The sequence below is a fragment of the Lampetra fluviatilis genome, chromosome 72, assembly GCF_964198595.1.
Source record: "Lampetra fluviatilis chromosome 72, kcLamFluv1.1, whole genome shotgun sequence".
NCBI lineage: Eukaryota > Metazoa > Chordata > Hyperoartia > Petromyzontiformes > Petromyzontidae > Lampetra > Lampetra fluviatilis.
In genome coordinates, this window is record NC_136346.1 from 3208941 (window position 1) to 3235653 (window position 26713).

The 26713-nt window shown below is 62.1% G+C and overlaps 1 protein-coding gene across 1 annotated transcript in view; it reads left to right on the top strand.

Moving 5' to 3' along the window:
• The first annotated feature begins 659 nt into the window (after window positions 1-659).
• LOC144953177 (uncharacterized) overlaps window positions 660-26713 on the top strand; it is an 80879-nt gene continuing 54825 nt past the window's right edge. Inside the window, exon 1 of the mRNA XM_078883736.1 lies at window positions 660-789. The gene's annotated coding sequence lies outside the window, so the exon portion shown is untranslated. The remainder of the gene's footprint in view (window positions 790-26713) is intronic.

Here is a 26713-nt window from a genome sequence, read left to right on the forward strand (position 1 = left end):
GGAGGAGGGGGGGAAGCAGATGGAGCAGGGGGGGGAAGCAGGGGGGAGCAAGAGGGGGGAGGAGGAGGTGCAGGGGGAGGGGGGGGGAGGAGAGGGAGGGGGGCGGAGGAGAGAGGGGGGAGGGCAGGAGGAGGGGGGGGGGAGCAGGGGGGAGGAGGAGGGGAGGGGGGAGAAAGAGGGAGCAGGACGAGGGGGGGAGAGGAGGGGGAACAGGGGAAGGAAGAGGGGGGCATGGGGGGGGGCAAAGGGGGGGAGCAGGGGAGGGGAGAAGGGGGGGGGGAGAAGGGGGAGGGGGATCAGGGGTCGACCCGAGGTGGCCACTTGCCCCCAGCGCCCTCCGCTCGCTCGCTCGCGGGGACTCCCCAGCAGGAGACGGAGCAGACGAGGTGGATCAGCAGGGGGAGGGTCGATGCGGTGGGGGGCGGGGTAGGTGGGAGGGGCGACGAGGGTTGGAGCGGGGTAGGTGGGAGGGGCAATCATGGTGGGGGCGGGGGCCTATGACGTGCAGAGTGACCTCGTCTGGTGCGTCACAAGTGACCCGTTTTACGCCGCGTTTAGTCGTCCGAGTAACCCGTTTCACGCCGCGTGTAGTCGTCAAAGTGACCCGTTTCACGCCGCGTCTAGTCGGCCAAGTGATCCATTTCACGCCGCGTTTAGTCGTCCGTCTCGTGTCTCCACCTCGTCCCCACCACCTCCTCACGCTCCTCCGAGTGGTCGGGGTGGCCATCATCCAGCAGTGGATAGGTCATGGCCGGTGGTGCAGGAGAACTCGCCACCGCCGCGTTCAGTGTACGGCAGGCGACGTTTCGGGGCAATGGGCCTTCTGCACTCACCCAGCCACTCACCCACCCACTCACTCACCCAGCCACTCACCCAGCCACTCACTCACCCAGCCACTCACTCACCCAGCCACTCACTCACCCAGCCACTCACTCACCCAGCCACTCACTCACCCAGCCACTCACTCACCCACTCACTCACCCACTCACCCACCCACTTACCCACCCATCCACTCACCCACCCACCCACTCAACCCACTCACTCACCGACTCACCCACTCACCCACTCACCCACTCACTCACCCACTAACTCACCCACTAACTCATCCACCCACTCACCCACTCACCCACCCACTCACTCACCCACCCACTTCACCCACTCACTCACCCAGCCACTCACCCAGCCACTCACTAACCCAGCCACTCACTCACCCAGCCACTCACTCACCCAGCCACTCACTCACCCAGCCACTCACCCACTCACCCACTCACCCACCCACTTACCCACCCATCCACTCACCCACCCACCCAGCTCACCCACTCACTCACCGACTCACCCACCTCACCCACTCACTCACCCACTAACTCACCCACTACCTCACCCACCAACTCACCCACCCACTCAAACTCACCCACCCACTTACTCACCCACCCACTCACCCACTCACCCACCCACTCACCCACTCACTTCACCGACTCACCCACTCACCCACCCACTTACCCACTCACCCACCCACTCACTCACCCACCAACTTACCCACCCACTCACCAACCCACTCACCCACTCACCCACCCACTCACCCACCCACTCACCCACCCACTCACCCACTCACCCACTCACTCACCGACTCACCCACTCACTCACCCACTACCTCACCCACCAACTCACCCACCCACCCACTCAAACTCACCCACCCACTTACTCACCCACCCACTCACCCACCCACTCACCCACGCACTCACCCACTCACCGACTCACCCACTCACTCACCCACTCACTCACTCACCCACCAACTCACCCACCCACTCACCAACCCACTCACCCACCCACTCACCCACCCACTCACCCACCCACTCACCCACTCACTCACCGACTCACCCACTCACCCACCCACTCACCCACTCACTCACCCACTAACTCACCCACCCACTCACCCACCCACCCAATCACTCACCCACCCAATCACTCACCCACCCACTCATCCACCCACTCACCCACCCACTCACCCACCCACTCACCCACCCACTCACCCACCCACTCATCCACTCACTCACCCACTAACTCACCCACCCACTCACCCACCCACTCACCCACCCACCCACTCACTCACCCCACTCACCCACTCACCCACCCACCCACTCACTCACCCACTCACTCACCGACTCACCCACTCACCCACCCACTCACTCACACACTCACCCACTCACTCACCCACTAACTCGCCCACCCACTCACCCACTCACCCACCCACTCACACACTCACCCACTCACTCACCCACTAACTCGCCCACTCACCCACCCACTCACCCACTCACCCACTCACCCACCCACTCACCCACTCACTCACCGACTCACCCACCCACCCACTCACCCACTCACTCACCCACCCACTCACCCACCCACCCACTCACTCACCCACTCACTCACCGACTCACCCACCCACTCACTCACACACTCACCCACTCACTCATCCACTAACTCGCCCACCCACTCACCCACTCACCCACCCACTCACCCACTCACCCACTCACTCACTCACTCACCCACCCAATCACTCACCCACCCACTCATCCACCCACTCACCCACCCACTCACCCACCCACTCACCCACCCACTCACCCACCCACTCACCCACCCACTCACCCACTCACCCACCCACTCACCCACCCACTCACCCACTCACACACCCACCCACTCACCCACCCACTCACCCATCCACCCACTCACTCATCCACCCACTCATCCACCCACTCACCCACCCACTCACCCACCCATTCACCCACCCACTCGCCCACTCACTCACCCACTCACCCACTCACTCACCCACCAACTCACCCACCCACTCACCCACCCACTCACCCACCCACTCACCCACCCACTCACTCACCCAACCACTCACCCACCCACTCACCCACTCACCCACTCACCCACTCACTCACCGACTCACCCACTCACCCACACACTCACTCACCCACTAACTCACCCACCCACTCACCCACCCACTCACCCACCCACTCATCCACTCACTCACCCACTAACTCACCCACTCACCCACCCACTCACCCACTCACCCACCCACTCACTCACCCAACCACCCACCCACTCACTCACCCACCCACTCACCCACTCACCCAACCACTCACTCACCCACTCACTCACCGACTCACCCACTCACCCACTCACTCACCGACTCACCCACTCACCCACCCACTCACTCACACACTCACCCACTCACTCACCCACTAACTCGCCCACCCACTCACCCACCCACTCACCCACTCACTCACCCACTCACTCACTCACCCACTCACTCACCCACTCACTCACTCACCCACCCACCCAATTACTCACCCACCCACTCATCCACCCACGCACTCACCCACCCACTCACCCACCCACTCACCAACTCACCCACCCACTCACCCACCCACTTACCCACTCACCCACCCACTCACCCACTCACTCACCCACTCACCCACCCACTCACCCACTCACACACCCACCCACTCACCCACCCATCCACCCACTCACCCACCCACTCATCCACCCACCCACTCACCCACCCACTCACCCACCCACTCACCCACTCACACACCCACCCACTCACCCACCCACTCACCCATCCACCCAGTCACTCACCCACCCACTCACCCACTCACTCACCCACTCACTCACCCACTCACTCACCCACCAACTCACCCACCCACTCACCAACCCACTCACCCACCCACTCACCCACCCACTCACCCACCCACTCACCCACTCACTCACCGACTCACCCACTCACCCACCCACTCACCCACTCACTCACCCACTAACTCACCCACCCACCCACTCACCCACTCACTCACCCACTCACCCACCCACCCAATCACTCACCCACCCACTCACCCACTCACACACCCACTCACCCACCCACTCACCCACTCACCCACTCACTCACACCACTCACCCACTCACTCACCCAACAACTCACCCACCCACTCACCAACCCACTCACCCACCCACCCACTCACCCACCCACTCACCCACCCACTCACCCACCCACTCACTCACCGACTCACCCACTCACCCACCCTCTCACCCACTCACTCACCCACTAACTCACCCAACCACTCACCCACTCACCCACCCACCCACTCACCCACCCACCCAATCACTCACCCACCCAATCACTCACCCACCCACTCATCCACCCACCCACTCACCCACCCACTCACCCACCCACTCACCCACCCACTGACTCACCCACCCACTCATCCACTCACTCACCCACTAACTCACCCACCCACTCACCCACCCCCACTCACCCACCCACTCACCCACCCACCCACTCACTCACTCACCCACCCACCCACCCACTCACCCACCCACTCACCCACTCACCCACCCACCCACTCACCCACCCACTCACCCACCCACTCACCCACCCACTAACCCACTCACCAACCCACTTACCCACCCACTCACCCACCCACTCACCCACCCACTCACCCACCCACTCACCCACTCACCCACCCACCCACTCACTCACCCCACTCACTCACCCACTAACTCGCCCACCCACTCACCCACCCACTCACCCACTCACCCACCCACCCACTCACTCACACACTCACACACTCACTCACCCACTAACTCGCCCACCCACTCACCCACCCTCTCACCCACTCACCCACTCACCCACTCAACCACTCACTCACCGACTCACCCACCCACTCACTCACACACTCACCCACTCACTCACCCACTAACTCGCCCACCCACTCACCCACCCACTCACCCACTCACCCACTCACTCACTCACTCACCCACCCAATCACTCACCCACCCACTCATCCACCCACTCACCCACCCACTCACCCACCCACTCACCCACTCACCCACCCACTCACCCACCCACTCACCCACTCACACACCCACCCACTCACCCACCCACTCACCCATCCACCCACTCACTCATCCACCCACTCATCCACCCACCCACTCACCCACCCATTCACCCACCCACTCACCCACTCACTCACCCACTCACTCACCCACCAACTCACCCACCCACTCACCCACCCACTCACCCACTCACTCACCGACTCACCCACTCACCCACCCACTCACTCACACACTCACCCACTCACTCACCCACTAACTCGCCCACCCACTCACCCACCCACTCACCCACTCACTCACCCACTCACTCACTCACCCACCCACTCACCCACCCACTCACCCACCCACTCATTCACCCACCCACCCACTCACCCACCCACCCACCCACCCACCCACTCACCCACCCACTCACCCACTCACCCACCCACCCACTCACTCACCCACTCACTCACCGACTCACCCACTCACCCACCCACTAACTCGCCCACCCACTCACCCACCCACTCACCCACTCACCCACCCACCCACTCACTCACACACTCACACACTCACTCACCCACTAACTCGCCCACCCACTCACCCACCCTCTCACCCACTCACCCACTCACCCACCCACTCACCCACTCAACCACTCACTCACCGACTCACCCACCCACTCACTCACACACTCACCCACTCACTCACCCACTAACTCGCCCACCCACTCACCCACCCACTCACCCACTCACCCACTCACTCACTCACCCACCCAATCACTCACCCACCCACTCATCCACCCACTCACCCTCCCACTCACCCACCCACTCACCCACCCACTCACCCACTCACCCACCCACTCACCCACCCACTCACCCACTCACACACCCACCCACTCACCCACCCACTCACCCATCCACCCACTCACTCATCCACCCACTCATCCACCCACTCACCCACCCACTCACCCACCCATTCACCCACCCACTCACCCACTCACTCACCCACTCACTCACCCACCCACTCACTCACCCACTCACTCACCGACTCACCCACTCACCCACCCACTCACTCACACACTCACCCACTCACTCACCCACTAACTCGCCCACCCACTCACCCACCCACTCACCCACTCACTCACTCACTCACCCACTCACTCACCCACCCACTCACTCACTCACCCACCCACCCAATCACTCACTCACTCACCCACTCATCCACCCACCCACTCACCCACTAACTCACCCACCCACTCACCCACCCACTCACCCACCCACTCACCCACCCACCCACTCACTCACTCACCCACCCACTCACCCATCCACCCACCCACTCATCCACCCACCCACTCACCCACCCATTCACCCACCCACTCACCCACTCACTCACCCACTCACTCACCCACCAACTCACCCACCCACTCACCCACCCACTCACCCACTCACTCACCGACTCACCCACTCACCCACCCACTCACACACTCACCCACTCACTCACCCACTAACTCGCCCACCCACTCACCCACCCACTCACCCACTCACTCACCCACTCACTCACTCACTCACTCACCCACTCACTCACTCACCCACTAACTCACCCACCCACTCACCCACCCACTCACCCACCCACTCACCCACCCACCCACTCACTCACCCACCCACCCACCCACCCACCCACTCACCCACCCACTCACCCACTCACCCACCCACCCACTCACTCACCCACTCACTCACCGACTCACCCACTCACCCACCCACTAACTCGCCCACCCACTCACCCACCCACTCACCCACTCACCCACCCACCCACTCACTCACACACTCACACACTCACTCACCCACTAACTCGCCCACCCACTCACCCACCCTCTCACCCACTCACCCACTCACCCACCCACTCACCCACTCAACCACTCACTCACCGACTCACCCACCCACTCACTCACACACTCACCCACTCACTCACCCACTAACTCGCCCACCCACTCACCCACCCACTCACCCACTCACCCACTCACTCACTCACCCACCCAATCACTCACCCACCCACTCATCCACCCACTCACCCTCCCACTCACCCACCCACTCACCCACCCACTCACCCACTCACCCACCCACTCACCCACCCACTCACCCACTCACACACCCACCCACTCACCCACCCACTCACCCATCCACCCACTCACTCATCCACCCACTCATCCACCCACTCACCCACCCACTCACCCACCCATTCACCCACCCACTCACCCACTCACTCACCCACTCACTCACCCACCCACTCACTCACCCACTCACTCACCGACTCACCCACTCACCCACCCACTCACTCACACACTCACCCACTCACTCACCCACTAACTCGCCCACCCACTCACCCACCCACTCACCCACTCACTCACTCACTCACCCACTCACTCACCCACCCACTCACTCACCCACCCACCCAATCACTCACTCACTCACCCACTCATCCACCCACCCACTCACCCACTCACCCACCCACTCACCAACTCACCCACCCACTCACCCACCCACTTACCCACTCACCCACCCACTCACCCGCTCACCCACCCACTCACCCAACCACTCACCCACTCACCCACCCACTCACCCACCCATCCACCCACTCACTCACTCACCCACCCACTCATCCACCCACCCACTCACCCACTCACCCACCCACTCACCCACTCACACACCCACCCACTCACCCACCCACTCACCCATCCACCCAGTCACTCACCCACCCACTCATCCACCCACTCACCCACCCACTCACCCACTCACCCACCCACTCACCCACTCACCCACCCACTCACCCAGCCACTCACCCAGCCACTCACCCAGCCACTCACCCACCCACTCACCCACCCACTCACCCACCCACTCACCCACCCACTCACCCACTCACTCACCCACTCACTCACCCACTCAGCCACCCACCCACTCACCCACCCACTCACCCACCCACTCACCCACCCACTAACCCACTCACCAACCCACTCACCCACCCACTCACCCACCCACTCACCCACCCACTCACCCACCCACTCACCCACTCACTCACCGACTCACCCACTCACTCACCCACTCACACACTCACTCACCCACTAACTCGCCCACCCACTCACTCACCCACTCACTCACCCACCAACTCACCCACCCACTCACCCACCCACTCACTCACCCACTCACTCACCGACTCACCCACTCACCCACCCACTCACTCACACACTCACCCACTCACTCACCCACTAACTTGCCCACCCACTCACCCACCCACTCACCCACTCACTCACTCACTCACCCACTCACTCACCCACCCACTCACTCACTCACTCACCCACCCACCCAATCACTCACCCACCCACTCATCCACCCACCCACTCACCCACCCACTCACCCACCCACTCACCAACTCACCCACCCACTCACCCACCCACTTACCCACTCACCCACCCACTCACCCGCTCACCCACCCACTCACCCACCCACTCACCCACTCACCCACCCATCCACCCACTCACTCACCCACCCACTCATCCACCCACCCACTCACCCACTCACCCACCCACTCACCCACTCACACACCCACCCACTCACCCACCCACTCACCCATCCACCCAGTCACTCACCCACCCACTCATCCACCCACTCACCCACCCACTCACCCACTCACCCACCCACTCACCCACTCACCCACCCACTCACCCAGCCACTCACCCAGCCACTCACCCAGCCACTCACTCACCCACCCACTCACCCACCCACTCACCCACCCACTCACCCACCCACTCACCCACTCACACACCCACCCACTCACCCACCCACTCACCCATCCACCCACTCACTCATCCACCCACTCATCCACCCACTCACCCACCCACTCACCCACCCATTCACCCACCCACTCACCCACTCACTCACCCACTCACTCACCCACCCACTCACTCACCCACTCACTCACCGACTCACCCACTCACCCACCCACTCACTCACACACTCACCCACTCACTCACCCACTAACTCGCCCACCCACTCACCCACCCACTCACCCACTCACTCACTCACTCACCCACTCACTCACCCACCCACTCACTCACCCACCCACCCAATCACTCACTCACTCACCCACTCATCCACCCACCCACTCACCCACTCACCCACCCACTCACCAACTCACCCACCCACTCACCCACCCACTTACCCACTCACCCACCCACTCACCCGCTCACCCACCCACTCACCCAACCACTCACCCACTCACCCACCCACTCACCCACCCATCCACCCACTCACTCACCCACCCACTCATCCACCCACCCACTCACCCACTCACCCACCCACTCACCCACTCACACACCCACCCACTCACCCACCCACTCACCCATCCACCCAGTCACTCACCCACCCACTCATCCACCCACTCACCCACCCACTCACCCACTCACCCACCCACTCACCCACTCACCCACCCACTCACCCAGCCACTCACCCAGCCACTCACCCAGCCACTCACCCACCCACTCACCCACCCACTCACCCACCCACTCACCCACCCACTCACCCACTCACTCACCCACTCACTCACCCACTCAGCCACCCACCCACTCACCCACCCACTCACCCACCCACTCACCCACCCACTAACCCACTCACCAACCCACTCACCCACCCACTCACCCACCCACTCACCCACCCACTCACCCACCCACTCACCCACTCACTCACCGACTCACCCACTCACTCACCCACTCACACACTCACTCACCCACTAACTCGCCCACCCACTCACTCACCCACTCACTCACCCACCAACTCACCCACCCACTCACCCACCCACTCACTCACCCACTCACTCACCGACTCACCCACTCACCCACCCACTCACTCACACACTCACCCACTCACTCACCCACTAACTTGCCCACCCACTCACCCACCCACTCACCCACTCACTCACTCACTCACTCACCCACTCACTCACCCACCCACTCACTCACTCACTCACCCACCCACCCAATCACTCACCCACCCACTCATCCACCCACCCACTCACCCACCCACTCACCCACCCACTCACCAACTCACCCACCCACTCACCCACCCACTTACCCACTCACCCACCCACTCACCCGCTCGCCCACCCACTCACCCACCCACTCACCCACCCATCCACCCACTCACTCACCCACCCACTCATCCACCCACCCACTCACCCACTCACCCACCCACTCACCCACTCACACACTCACACACCCACCCACTCACCCACCCACTCACCCATCCACCCAGTCACTCACCCACCCACTCATCCACCCACTCACCCACCCACTCACCCACTCACCCACCCACTCACCCACTCACCCACCCACTCACCCAGCCACTCACCCAGCCACTCACCCAGCCACTCACTCACCCACCCACTCACCCACCCACTCACCCACCCACTCACCCACTCACTCACCCACTCACTCACCCACTCACTCACCCACTCAGCCACCCACCCACTCACCCACCCACTCACCCACCCACTCACCCACCCACTAACCCACTCACCAACCCACTCACCCACCCACTCACCCACCCACTCACCCACCCACTCACCCACCTACTCACCCACTCACTCACCGACTCACCCACTCACTCACCCACTCACACACTCACTCACCCACTAACTCGCCCACCCACTCACTCACCCACTCACTCACCCACCAACTCACCCACCCACTCACCCACCCACTCACTCACCCACTCACTCACCGACTCACCCACTCACCCACCCACTCACTCACACACTCACCCACTCACTCACCCACTAACTTGCCCACCCACTCACCCACCCACTCACCCACTCACTCACTCACTCACCCACTCACCCACCCACTCACTCACTCACTCACCCACCCACCCAATCACTCACCCACCCACTCATCCACCCACCCACTCACCCACCCACTCACCCACCCACTCACCAACTCACCCACCCACTCACCCACCCACTTACCCACTCACCCACCCACTCACCCGCTCACCCACCCACTCACCCACCCACTCACCCACCCATCCACCCACTCACTCACCCACCCACTCATCCACCCACCCACTCACCCACTCACCCACCCACTCACCCACTCACACACTCACACACCCACCCACTCACCCACCCACTCACCCATCCACCCAGTCACTCACCCACCCACTCATCCACCCACTCACCCACCCACTCACCCACTCACCCACCCACTCACCCACTCACCCACCCACTCACCCAGCCACTCACCCAGCCACTCACCCAGCCACTCACTCACCCACCCACTCACCCACCCACTCACCCACCCACTCACCCACTCACTCACCCACTCACTCACCCACTCACTCACCCACTCAGCCACCCACCCACTCACCCACCCACTCACCCACCCACTCACCCACCCACTAACCCACTCACCAACCCACTCACCCACCCACTCACCCACCCACTCACCCACCCACTCACCCACCCACTCACCCACTCACTCACCGACTCACCCACTCACTCACCCACTCACACACTCACTCACCCACTAACTCGCCCACCCACTCACCCACCCTCTCACCCACTCACCCACTCACCCACCCACTCACCCACTCACCGACTCACTCACCGACTCACCCACCCACTCACTCACACACTCACCCACTCACTCACCCACTAACTCGCCCACCCACTCACCCACCCACTCACCCACTCACCCACTCACTCACCCACCCAATCACTCACCCACCCACTCATCCACCCACTCACCCACCCACTCACCCACCCACTCACCCACCATCTCACCCACCCACTCACCCACTCACCCACTCACCCACCCACTCACCCACTCACACACCCACCCACTCACCCACCCACTCACCCATCCACCCACTCACTCATCCACCCACTCATCCACCCACCCACTCACCCACCCACTCACTCACCCACCCATTCACCCACCCACTCGCCCACTCACTCACCCACTCACCCACTCACTCACCCACCAACTCACCCACCCACTCACCCACCCACTCACCCACCCACTCACCCACCCACTCACTCACCCAACCACTCACCCACCCACTCACCCACTCACCCACCCACTCACTCACCGACTCACCCACACACTCACTCACCCACTAACTCACCCACCCACTCACCCACCCACTCACCCACCCACTCATCCACTCACTCACCCACTAACTCACCCACTCACCCACCAACTCACCCACCCACTCACCCACCCACCCACTCACTCACCCACCCACTCACCCACTCACCCAACCACTCACTCACCCACTCACTCACCGACTCACCCACTCACCCACCCACTCACTCACACACTCACCCACTCACTCACCCACTAACTCGCCCACCCACTCACCCACCCACTCACCCACTCACTCACCCACTCACTCACTCACCCACTCACTCACCCACTCACTCACCCACCCACCCAATCACTCACCCACCCACCCACTCATCCACCCACCCACTCACCCACCCACTTACCCACTCACCCACCCACTCACCCGCTCACCCACCCACTCACCCACCCACTCACCCACTCACCCACCCACTTACCCACCCATCCACTCACCCACCCACCCACTCACCCACTCACCCACTCACTCACCGACTCACCCACTCACCCACTCACCCACTCACTCACCCACTAACTCACCCACTAACTCATCCACCCACTCACCCACTCACCCACCCAATCACTCACCCACCCACTCACCCACTCACTCACCCAGCCACTCACTCACCCAGCCACTCACTCACCCAGCCACTCACCCACTCACCCACCCACTCACCCACTCACCCACCCACTTACCCACCCATCCACTCACCCACCCACCCACCCACTCACCCACTCACTCACCGACTCACCCACTCACCCACTCACTCACCCACTAACTCACCCACTACCTCACCCACCAACTCACCCACCCACCCACTCAAACTCACCCACCCACTTACTCACCCACCCACTCACCCACCCACTCACCCACCCACTCACCCACTCACTCACCGACTCACCCACTCACCCACCCACTTACCCACTCACTCACCCACTCACTCACCCACTCACTCACCCACCAACTCACCCACCCACTCACCAACCCACTCACCCACCCACTCACCCACCCACTCACCCACCCACCCACTCACCCACTCACCCACTCACTCACCGACTCACCCACTACCTCACCCACCAACTCACCCACCCACCCACTCAAACTCACCCATCCACTTACTCACCCACCCACTCACCCACCCACTCACCCACCCACTCACCCACTCACCCACTCACCCACTCACTCACCCACTCACTCACCCACTCACTCACCCACCAACTCACCCACCCACTCACCAACCCACTCACCCACCCACTCACCCACCCACTCACCCACCCATTCACCCACTCACTCACCGACTCACCCACTCACCCACCCACTCACCCACTCACTCATCCACTAACTCGCCCACCCACTCACCCACCCACTCACCCACTCACTCACTCACCCACTCACTCACCCACCCACTCACTCACTCACCCACCCACCCAATCACTCACCCACCCACTCATCCACCCACCCACTCACCCACCCACTCACCCACCCACTCACCAACTCACCCACCCACTCACCCACCCACTTACCCACTCACCCACCCACTCACCCGCTCACCCACCCACTCACCCACCCACTCACCCACTCACCCACCCACTCACCCACCCATCCACCCACTCACCCACCCACTCATCCACCCACCCACTCACTCACTCACCCACCCACTCACCCACTCACACACCCACCCACTCACCCACCCACTCACCCATCCACCCAGTCACTCACCCACCCACTCATCCACCCACTCACCCACTCACCCACCCACTTACTCACCCACCCACTCACCCACCCACTCATCCACCCACTCACCCACTCACTCACCGACTCACCCACTCACCCACTCACTCACCCACTCACTCACCCACCCACTCACCCACCCACTCACCCACCCACTCACCCACCCACTCACCCACCCACTCACCCACTCACTCACCGACTCACCCACTCACTCACCCACTACCTCACCCACCAACTCACCCACCCACCCACTCAAACTCACCCACCCACTTACTCACCCACCCACTCACCCACCCACTCACCCACCCACTCACCCACTCACCGACTCACCCACTCACCCACTCACCCACTCACTCACCCACTCACTCACCCACCAACTCACCCACCCACTCACCAACCCACTCACCCACCCACTTACCCACCCACTCACCCACCCACTCACCCACTCACCCACTCACTCACCGACTCACCCACTCACCCACCCACTCACCCACTCACTCACCCACTAACTCACCCACCCACTCACCCACTCACTCACTCACCCACCCACCCACTCACCCACCCACCCAATCACTCACCCACCCAATCACTCACCCACCCACTCATCCACCCACCCACTCACCCACCCACTCACCCACTCACCCACCCACTCATCCACTCACTCACCCACTAACTCACCCACCCACTCACCCACCCACTCACCCACCCACTCACCCACCCACTCACCCACTCACCCACCCACACACTCACTCACCGACTCACTCACCGACTCACCCACTCACCCACTCACCCACTCACTCACCCACTAACTCACCCACTAACTCATCCACCCACTCACCCACTCACCCACCCACTCACCCACCCACTCACCCACTCACTCACCCAGCCACTCACTCACCCAGCCACTCACTCACCCAGCCACTCACCCACTCACCCACCCACTCACCCACTCACCCACCCACTTACCCACCCATCCACTCACCCACCCACCCACTCACCCACTCACCCACTCACTCACCTACTCACCCACTCACCCACTCACTCACCCACTAACTCACCCACTACCTCACCCACCAACTCACCCACCCACCCACTCAAACTCACCCACCCACTTACTCACCCACCCACTCACCCACCCACTCACCCACCCACTCACCCACTCACTCACCGACTCACCCACTCACCCACCCACTTACCCACTCACTCACCCACTCACTCACCCACTCACTCACCCACCAACTCACCCACCCACTCACCAACCCACTCACCCACCCACTCACCCACCCACTCACCCACCCACCCACTCACCCACTCACCCACTCACTCACCGACTCACCCACTACCTCACCCACCAACTCACCCACCCACTCAAACTCACCCACCCACTTACTCACCCACCCACTCACCCACCCACTCACCGACTCACCCACTCACCCACTCACTCACCCACTCACTCACCCACTCACTCACCCACCAACTCACCCACCCACTCACCAACCCACTCACCCACCCACTCACCCACCCACTCACCCACCCACTCACCCACTCACCCACTCACTCACCGACTCACCCACTCACCCACCCACTCACCCACTCACTCACCCACTAACTCGCCCACCCACTCACCCACCCACTCACCCACTCACTCACCCACTAACTCGCCCACCCACTCACCCACCCACTCACCCACTCACTCACTCACTCACCCACTCACCCACCCACCCACTCACTCACTCACTCACTCACCCACCCACCCAATCACTCACCCACCCACTCATCCACCCACCCACTCACCCACCCACTCACCCACCCACTCACCAACTCACCCACCCACTCACCCACCCACTTACCCACTCACCCACCCACTCACCCGCTCACCCACCCACTCACCCACCCACTCACCCACTCACCCACCCACTCACCCACCCATCCACCCACTCACTCACCCACCCACTCATCCACCCACCCACTCACCCACTCACCCACCCACTCACCCACTCACTCACCCAGCCACTCACTCACCCAGCCACTCACTCACCCAGCCACTCACCCACTCACCCACCCACTCACCCACTCACCCACCCACTTACCCACCCATCCACTCACCCACCCACCCACTCACCCACTCACCCACTCACTCACCGACTCACCCACTCACCCACTCACTCACCCACTAACTCACCCACTACCTCACCCACCAACTCACCCACCCACCCACTCAAACTCACCCACCCACTTACTCACCCACCCACTCACCCACCCACTCACCCACCCACTCACCCACTCACTCACCGACTCACCCACTCACCCACCCACTTACCCACTCACTCACCCACTCACTCACCCACTCACCCACCAACTCACCCACCCACTCACCAACCCACTCACCCACCCACTCACCCACCCACTCACCCACCCACCCACTCACCCACTCACCCACTCACTCACCGACTCACCCACTACCTCACCCACCAACTCACCCACCCACCCACTCAAACTCACCCACCCACTTACTCACCCACCCACTCACCCACCCACCCACTCACCGACTCACCCACTCACTCACCCACTCACTCACCCACTCACTCACCCACCAACTCACCCACCCACTCACCAACCCACTCACCCACCCACTCACCCACCCACTCACCCACCCACTCACCCACTCACCCACTCACTCACCGACTCACCCACTCACCCACCCACTCACCCACTCACTCACCCACTAACTCGCCCACCCACTCACCCACCCACTCACCCACTCACTCACCCACTAACTCGCCCACCCACTCACCCACCCACTCACCCACTCACTCACTCACTCACCCACTCACTCACCCACCCACCCACTCACTCACTCACTCACTCACTCACCCACCCACCCAATCACTCACCCACCCACTCATCCACCCACCCACTCACCCACCCACTCACCCACCCACTCACCAACTCACCCACCCACTCACCCACCCACTTACCCACTCACCCACCCACTCACCCGCTCACCCACCCACTCACCCACCCACTCACCCACTCACCCACCCACTCACCCACCCATCCACCCACTCACTCACCCACCCACTCATCCACCCACCCACTCACCCACTCACCCACCCACTCACCCACTCACACACCCACCCACTCACCCACCCACTCACCCATCCACCCAGTCACTCACCCACCCACTCATCCACCCACTCACCCACCCACTTACTCACCCACCCACTCACCCACCCACTCACCCACCCACTCACCCACTCACTCACCGACTCACCCACTCACCCACTCACTCACCCACTCACTCACCCACTCACTCACCCACCAACTCACCCACCCACTCACCCACCCACTCACCCACCCACTCACCCACCCACTCACCCACCCACTCACCCACACACCCACTCACTCACCGACTCACCCACTCACTCACCCACTACCTCACCCACCAACTCACCCACCCACTCAAACTCACCCACCCACTCACCCACCCACTCACCCACTCACCGACTCACCCACTCACCCACTCACTCACCCACTCACTCACCCACTCACTCACCCACCAACTCACCCACCCACTCACCAACCCACTCACCCACCCACTCACCCACCCACTCACCCACCCACTCACCCACTCACCCACTCACTCACCGACTCACCCACTCACCCACCCACTCACCCACTCACTCACCCACTAACTCACCCACCCACTCACCCACTCACTCACCCACCCACCCACTCACCCACCCACCCAATCACTCACCCACCCACTCACTCACCCACCCACTCATCCACCCACCCACTCACCCACCCACTCACCCACCCACTCATCCACTCACTCACCCACTAACTCACCCACCCACTCACCCACCCACTCACCCACCCACCCACTCACCCACCCACTCACCCACCCACTCACCCACTCACCCACCCACCCACTCACTCACCGACTCACTCACCGACTCACCCACTCACCCACCCACTCACTCACACACTCACCCACTCACCCACTAACTCGCCCACCCACTCACCCACCCACTCACCCACTCACCCACCCACCCTCTCACTCACACACTCACCCACTCACTCACCCACTAACTCGCCCACCCACTCACCCACCCACTCACCCACTCACCCACTCACCCACCCACTCACCCACTCACCCACTCACTCACCGACTCACCCACCCACCCACTCACTCACCCACCCACTCACCCACCCACTCACTCACCCACTCACTCACCGACTCACCCACCCACTCACTCACACACTCACCCACTCACTCACCCACTAACTCGCCCACCCACTCACCCACTCACCCACCCACTCACCCACTCACTCACTCACCCACCCAATCACTCACCCACCCACTCATCCACCCACTCACCCACCCACTCACCCACTCACCCACTCACCCACCCACTCACCCACTCACCCACCCACTCACCCACCCACTCACCCACTCACACACCCACCCACTCACCCACTCACCCACCCACTCACCCACTCACACACCCACCCACTCACCCACCCACTCACCCATCCACCCACTCACTCATCCACCCACTCATCCACCCACTCACCCACCCACCCACTCACCCACTCACCCACCCACTTACCCACCCACTCCCCACCCACTCACCCACCCACTCACCCACTCACACACCCACCCACTCACCCACCCACTCACCCATCCACCCACTCACTCATCCACCCACTCATCCACCCACTCACCCACCCACTCACCCACCCATTCACCCACCCACTCGCCCACTCACTCACCCACCAACTCACCCACCCACTCACCCACCCACTCACCCACCCACTCACTCACCCACCCAATCACTCACCCAACCACTCACCCACCCACTCACCCACTCACCCACCCACTCACTCACCGACTCACCCACTCACCCACACACTCACTCACCCACTAACTCACCCACCCACTCACCCACCCACTCATCCACTCACTCACTAACTCACCCACTCACCCACCCACTCACCCACTCACCCACCCACTCACTCACCCATCCACCCACTCACTCACCCACCCACTCACCCACTCACCCAACCACTCACTCACCCACTCACTCACCGACTCACCCACTCACCCACTCACTCACCGACTCACCCACTCACCCACCCACTCACTCACACACTCACCCACTCACTCACACACTCACCCACTCACTCACCCACTAACTCGCCCACCCACTCACCCACCCACTCACCCACTCACTCACCCACTCACTCACTCACCCACTCACCCACTCACTCACTCACTCACCCACCCACCCAATTACTCACCCACCCACTCATCCACCCACTCACCCACTCACCCACCCACTCACCCACTCACCCACCCACTCACCCACCCACTCACCCACTCACACACCCACCCACTCACCCACCCACTCACCCATCCACCCACTCACTCATCCACCCACTCATCCACCCACTCACCCACCCACTCACCCATCCATTCACCCACCCATCCATTCACCCACCCACTCGCCCACTCACTCACCCACTCACCCACTCACTCACCCACCAACTCACCCACCCACTCACCCACCCACTCACCCACCCACTCACTCACCCACCCACTCACTCACCCAACCACTCACCCACCCACTCACCCACCCACTCACCCACTCACTCACCGACTCACCCACACACTCACTCACCCACTAACTCACCCACCCACTCACCCACCCACTCATCCACTCACTCACCCACTAACTCACCCACTCACCCACCCACTCACCCACTCACCCACCCACTCACTCACCCAACCACTCACTCACCCACTCACTCACCCACTCACCCACTCACCCACCCACTCACTCACACACTCACCCACTCACTCACCCACTAACTCGCCCACCCACTCACCCACTCACCCACTCACTCACCCACTCACTCACTCACTCACCCACTCACTCACCCCCTCACTCACTCACTCACCCACCCACCCAATTACTCACCCACCCACTCATCCACCCACCCACTCACCCACCCACTCACCCACCCACTCACCAACTCACCCACCCACTCACCCACCCACTTACCCACTCACCCACCCACTCACCCACTCACTCACCCACTCACCCACCCACTCACCCACTCACACACCCACCCACTCACCCACCCATCCACCCACTCACCCACCCACTCATCCACCCACCCACTCACCCACCCACTCACCCACCCACTCACCCACTCACACACCCACTCACCCACCCACTCACCCATCCACCCAGTCACTCACCCACCCACTCACCCACTCACTCACCCTTTCACTCACCCACTCACTCACCCACCAACTCACCCACCCACTCACCAACCCACTCACCCACCCACTCACCCACCCACTCACCCACTCACTCACCGACTCACCCACTCACCCACTCACTCACCCACTAACTCACCCACCCACTCACCCACTCACTCACTCACCCACCCACCCACTCACCCACCCACCCAATCACTCACCCACCCAATCACTCACCCACCCACTCATCCACCCACCCACTCACCCACCCACTCACCCACCCACTGACTCACCCACCCACTCATCCACTCACTCACCCACTAACTCACCCACCCACTCACCCACCCACCCACTCACTCACCCACTCACCCACCCACTCACCCACTCACACACCCACCCACTCACCCACCCACTCACCCATCCACCCACTCACTCATCCACCCACTCATCCACCCACTCACCCACCCACTCACCCATTCACCCACCCACTCGCCCACTCACTCACCCACTCACCCACTCACTCACCCACCAACTCACCCACCCACTCACCCACCCACTCACCCACCCACTCACTCACCCACCCACTCACTCACCCAACCACTCACCCACCCACTCACTCACCCACCCACTCACCCACTCACTCACCGACTCACCCACTCACCCACCCACTCACTCATCCACCCACTCATCCACCCACTCACCCACCCACTCACCCATTCACCCACCCACTCATCCACTCACTCACCCACTAACTCACCCACTCACCCACCCACTCACCCACTCACCCACCCACTCACTCACCCACCCACTCACTCACCCAACCACTCACTCACCCACTCACTCACCCACTCACCCACTCACTCACCGACTCACCCACTCACCCACCCACTCACTCACACACTCACCCACTCACTCACCCACTAACTCACCCACCCACTCACCCACTCACCCACTCACTCACCCACTCACTCACTCACTCACCCACTCACCCACTCACTCACTCACTCACCCACCCACCCAATTACTCACCCACCCACTCATCCACCCACCCACTCACCCACCCACTCACCCACCCACTCACCAACTCACCCACCCACTCACCCACCCACTTACTCACTCACCCACCCACTCACCCACTCACTCACCCACTCACCCACCCACTCACCCACTCACACACCCACCCACTCACCCACCCATCCACCCACTCACCCACCCACTCATCCACCCACCCACTCACCCACCCACTCACCCACCCACTCACCCACCCACTCACCCACTCACACACCCACTCACCCACCCACTCACCCATCCACCCAGTCACTCACCCACCCACTCACCCACTCACTCACCCTTTCACTCACCCACTCACTCACCCACCAACTCACCCACCCACTCACCAACCCACTCACCCACCCACTCACCCACCCACTCACCCACTCACTCACCGACTCACCCACTCACCCACCCACTCACCCACTCACTCACCCACTAACTCACCCACCCACTCACCCACTCACTCACTCACCCACCCACCCACTCACCCACCCACCCAATCACTCACCCACCCAATCACTCACCCACCCACTCACCCACCCACCCACTCACCCACCCACTCACCCACCCAGTCATCCACTCACTCACCCACTAACTCACCCACCCACTCACCCACCCACCCACTCACTCACCCACTCACCCACCCACTCACCCACTCACACACCCACCCACTCACCCACCCACTCACCCATCCACCCACTCACTCATCCACCCACTCACCCACCCACTCACCCATTCACCCACCCACTCGCCCACTCACTCACCCACTCACCCACTCACTCACCCACCAACTCACCCACCCACTCACCCACCCACTCACCCACCCACTCACTCACCCACCCACTCACTCACCCAACCACTCACCCATCCACCCACTCACCCACCCACTCATCCACCCACCCACTCACCCACCCACTCACCCACCCACTCACCCACTCACACACCCACTCACCCACCCACTCACCCATCCACCCAGTCACTCACCCACCCACTCACCCACTCACTCACCCTTTCACTCACCCACTCACTCACCCACCAACTCACCCACCCACTCACCAACCCACTCACCCACCCACTCACCCACCCACTCACCCACTCACTCACCGACTCACCCACTCACCCACTCACCCACTCACTCACCCACTAACTCACCCACCCACTCACCCACTCACTCACTCACCCACCCACCCACTCACCCACCCACCCAATCACTCACCCACCCAATCACTCACCCACCCACTCATCCACCCACCCACTCACCCACCCACTCACCCACCCACTGACTCACCCACCCACTCATCCACTCACTCACCCACTAACTCACCCACCCACTCACCCACCCACCCACTCACTCACCCACTCACCCACCCACTCACCCACTCACACACCCACCCACTCACCCACCCACTCACCCATCCACCCACTCACTCATCCACCCACTCATCCACCCACTCACCCACCCACTCACCCATTCACCCACCCACTCGCCCACTCACTCACCCACTCACCCACTCACTCACCCACCAACTCACCCACCCACTCACCCACCCACTCACCCACCCACTCACTCACCCACCCACTCACTCACCCAACCACTCACCCACCCACTCACTCACCCACCCACTCACCCACTCACTCACCGACTCACCCACTCACCCACCCACTCACTCATCCACCCACTCATCCACCCACTCACCCACCCACTCACCCATTCACCCACCCACTCATCCACTCACTCACCCACTAACTCACCCACTCACCCACCCACTCACCCACTCACCCACCCACTCACTCACCCACCCACTCACTCACCCAACCACTCACTCACCCACTCACTCACCCACTCACCCACTCACTCACCGACTCACCCACTCACCCACCCACTCACTCACACACTCACCCACTCACTCACCCACTAACTCGCCCACCCACTCACCCACTCACCCACTCACTCACCCACTCACTCACTCACTCACTCACCCACTCACCCACTCACTCACTCACTCACCCACCCACCCAATTACTCACCCACCCACTCATCCACCCACCCACTCACCCACCCACTCACCCACCCACTCACCAACTCACCCACCCACTCACCCACCCACTTACCCACTCACCCACCCACTCACCCACTCACTCACCCACTCACCCACCCACTCACCCACTCACACACCCACCCACTCACCCACCCATCCACCCACTCACCCACCCACTCATCCACCCACCCACTCACCCACCCACTCACCCACCCACTCACCCACTCACACACCCACTCACCCACCCACTCACCCATCCACCCAGTCACTCACCCACCCACTCACCCACTCACTCACCCTTTCACTCACCCACTCACTCACCCACCAACTCACCCACCCACTCACCAACCCACTCACCCACCCACTCACCCACCCACTCACCCACCCACTCACCCACTCACTCACCGACTCACCCACTCACCCACCCACTCACCCACTCACTCACCCACTAACTCACCCACCCACTCACCCACTCACTCACTCACCCACCCACCCACTCACCCACCCACCCAATCACTCACCCACCCAATCACTCACCCACCCACTCACCCACCCACTCACCCACCCACCCACCCACTCACTCACCCACCCACTCATCCACTCACTCACCCACTAACTCACCCACCCACTCACCCACCCACCCACTCACTCACCCACTCACCCACCCACTCACCCACTCACACACCCACCCACTCACCCACCCACTCACCCATCTACCCACTCACTCATCCACCCACTCACCCACCCACTCACCCATTCACCCACCCACTCGCCCACTCACTCACCCACTCACCCACTCACTCACCCACCAACTCACCCACCCACTCACCCACCCACTCACCCACTCACTCACCCACCCACTCACTCACCCAACCACTCACCCACCCACTCACCCACCCACTCACCCACTCACTCACCGACTCACCCACTCACCCACACACTCACTCACCACTAACTCACCCACCCACTCACCCACCCACTCATCCACTCACTCACCCACTAACTCACCCACTCACCCACCCACTCACCCACTCACCCACTCACTCACCCACCCACTCACCCACTCACTCACCGACTCACCCACTCACCCACCCACTCACTCACACACTCACCCACTCACTCACCCACTAACTCGCCCACCCACTCACCCACCCACTTACCCGCTCACCCACCCACTCACCCACTCACTCACCCACTCACCCACCCACTCACCCACTCACTCACCGACTCACCCACTCACCCACCCACTCACTCACACACTCACCCACTCACTCACCCACTCACTCACTCGCTCACTCACCCACTCACTCACCCACTCATTCACTCACCCACCCACCCAATTACTCACCCACCCACTCATCCACCCACCCACTCACCCACCCACTCACCCACCCACTCACCAACTCACCCACCCACTCACCCACCCACTTACCCGCTCACCCACCCACTCACCCACTCACTCACCCACTCACCCACCCACTCACCCACTCACACACCCACCCACTCACCCACCCATCCACCCACTCACCCACCCACTCATCCACCCATCCACTCACCCACCCACTCACCCACCGACTCACACACCCACTCACCCACCCACTCACCCATCCACCCAGTCACTCACCCACTCACCCACTCACTCACCCACTCACTCACCCACCAACTCACCCACCCACTCACCAACCCACTCACCCACCCACTCACCCACTCACTCACCCACCCACTCACCCACTCACTCACCGACTCACCCACTCACCCACCCACTCACCCATTCACTCACCCACTAACTCACCCATCCACTCACCCACTCACTCACTCACCCACCCACCCACTCACCCACCCAATCACTCACCCACCCAATCACTCACCCACCCACTCATCCACCCACCCACTCACCCACCCACTCACCCACCCACTCACCCACCCACTGACTCACCCACCCACTCATCCACTCACTCACCCACTAACTCACCCACCCACTCACCCACCCACCCACTCACTCACCCACCCACCCACCCACTCACCCACCCACTCACCCACTCACCCACCCACCCACTCACTCACCCACTCACTCACCGACTCACCCACTCACCCACCCACTCACTCACACACTCACCCACTCACTCACCCACTAACTCGCCCACCCACTCACCCACCCACTCACCCACTCACCCACCCACCCACTGACTCACACACTCACACACTCACTCACCCACTAACTCGCCCACCCACTCACCCACCCTCTCACCCACTCACCCACTCACCCACCCACTCACCCACTCACCCACTCACTCACCGACTCACCCACCCACTCACTCACACACTCACCCACTCACTCACCCACTAACTCACCCACCCACTCACCCACTCACCCACTCACTCACTCACTCACCCACCCAATCACTCACCCACCCACTCATCCACCCACTCACCCACCCACTCACCCACCCACTCACCCACCAACTCACCCACCCACTCACCCACTCACCCACCCACTCACCCACCCACTCACCCACTCACACACCCACCCACTCACCCACCCACTCACCCATCCACCCACTCACTCATCCACCCACTCATCCACCCACCCACTCACCCACCCACTCACTCACACACTCACCCACTCACTCACCCGCTAACTCGCCCACCCACTCACCCACTCACTCACCCACTCACTCACTCACCCACTCACTCACCCACTCATTCACTCACCCACCCACCCAATCACTCACCCACCCACTCATCCACCCACTCACCCACCCACTCACCCACCCACTCACCAACTCACCCACCCACTCACCCACCCACTTACCCACTCACCCACCCACTCACCCACTCACCCACCCACTCACCCATCCACCCACTCACTCATCCACCCACTCATCCACCCACCCACTCACCCACCCACTCACTCACACACTCACCCACTCACTCACCCGCTAACTCGCCCACCCACTCACCCACCCACTCACCCACTCACTCACCCACTCACTCACTCACCCACTCACTCACCCACTCATTCACTCACCCACCCACCCAATCACTCACCCACCCACTCATCCACCCACTCACCCACCCACTCACCCACCCACTCACCAACTCACCCACCCACTCACCCACCCACTTACCCACTCACCCACCCACTCACCCGCTCACCCACCCACTCACCCACCCACTCACCCACTCACCCACCCACTCACCCGCTCACCCACCCACTCACCCACCCACTCACCCACTCACCCACCCACTCACCCACCCATCCAACCACTCACTCACCCACCCACTCATCCACCCACTCACTCACCCACTCACCCACCCACTCACCCACTCACACACCCACCCACTCACCCACCCACTCACCCATCCACCCAGTCACTCACCCACCCACTCATCCACCCACTCACCCACCCACTCACCCACTCACCCACCCACTCACCCACTCACCCACCCACCCACTCATCCACCCACCCACTCACCCACCCACTCACCCACCCACTCACCCACTCACACACCCACTCACCCACCCACTCACCCATCCACCCAGTCACTCACCCACCCACTCACCCACTCACTCACCCTTTCAC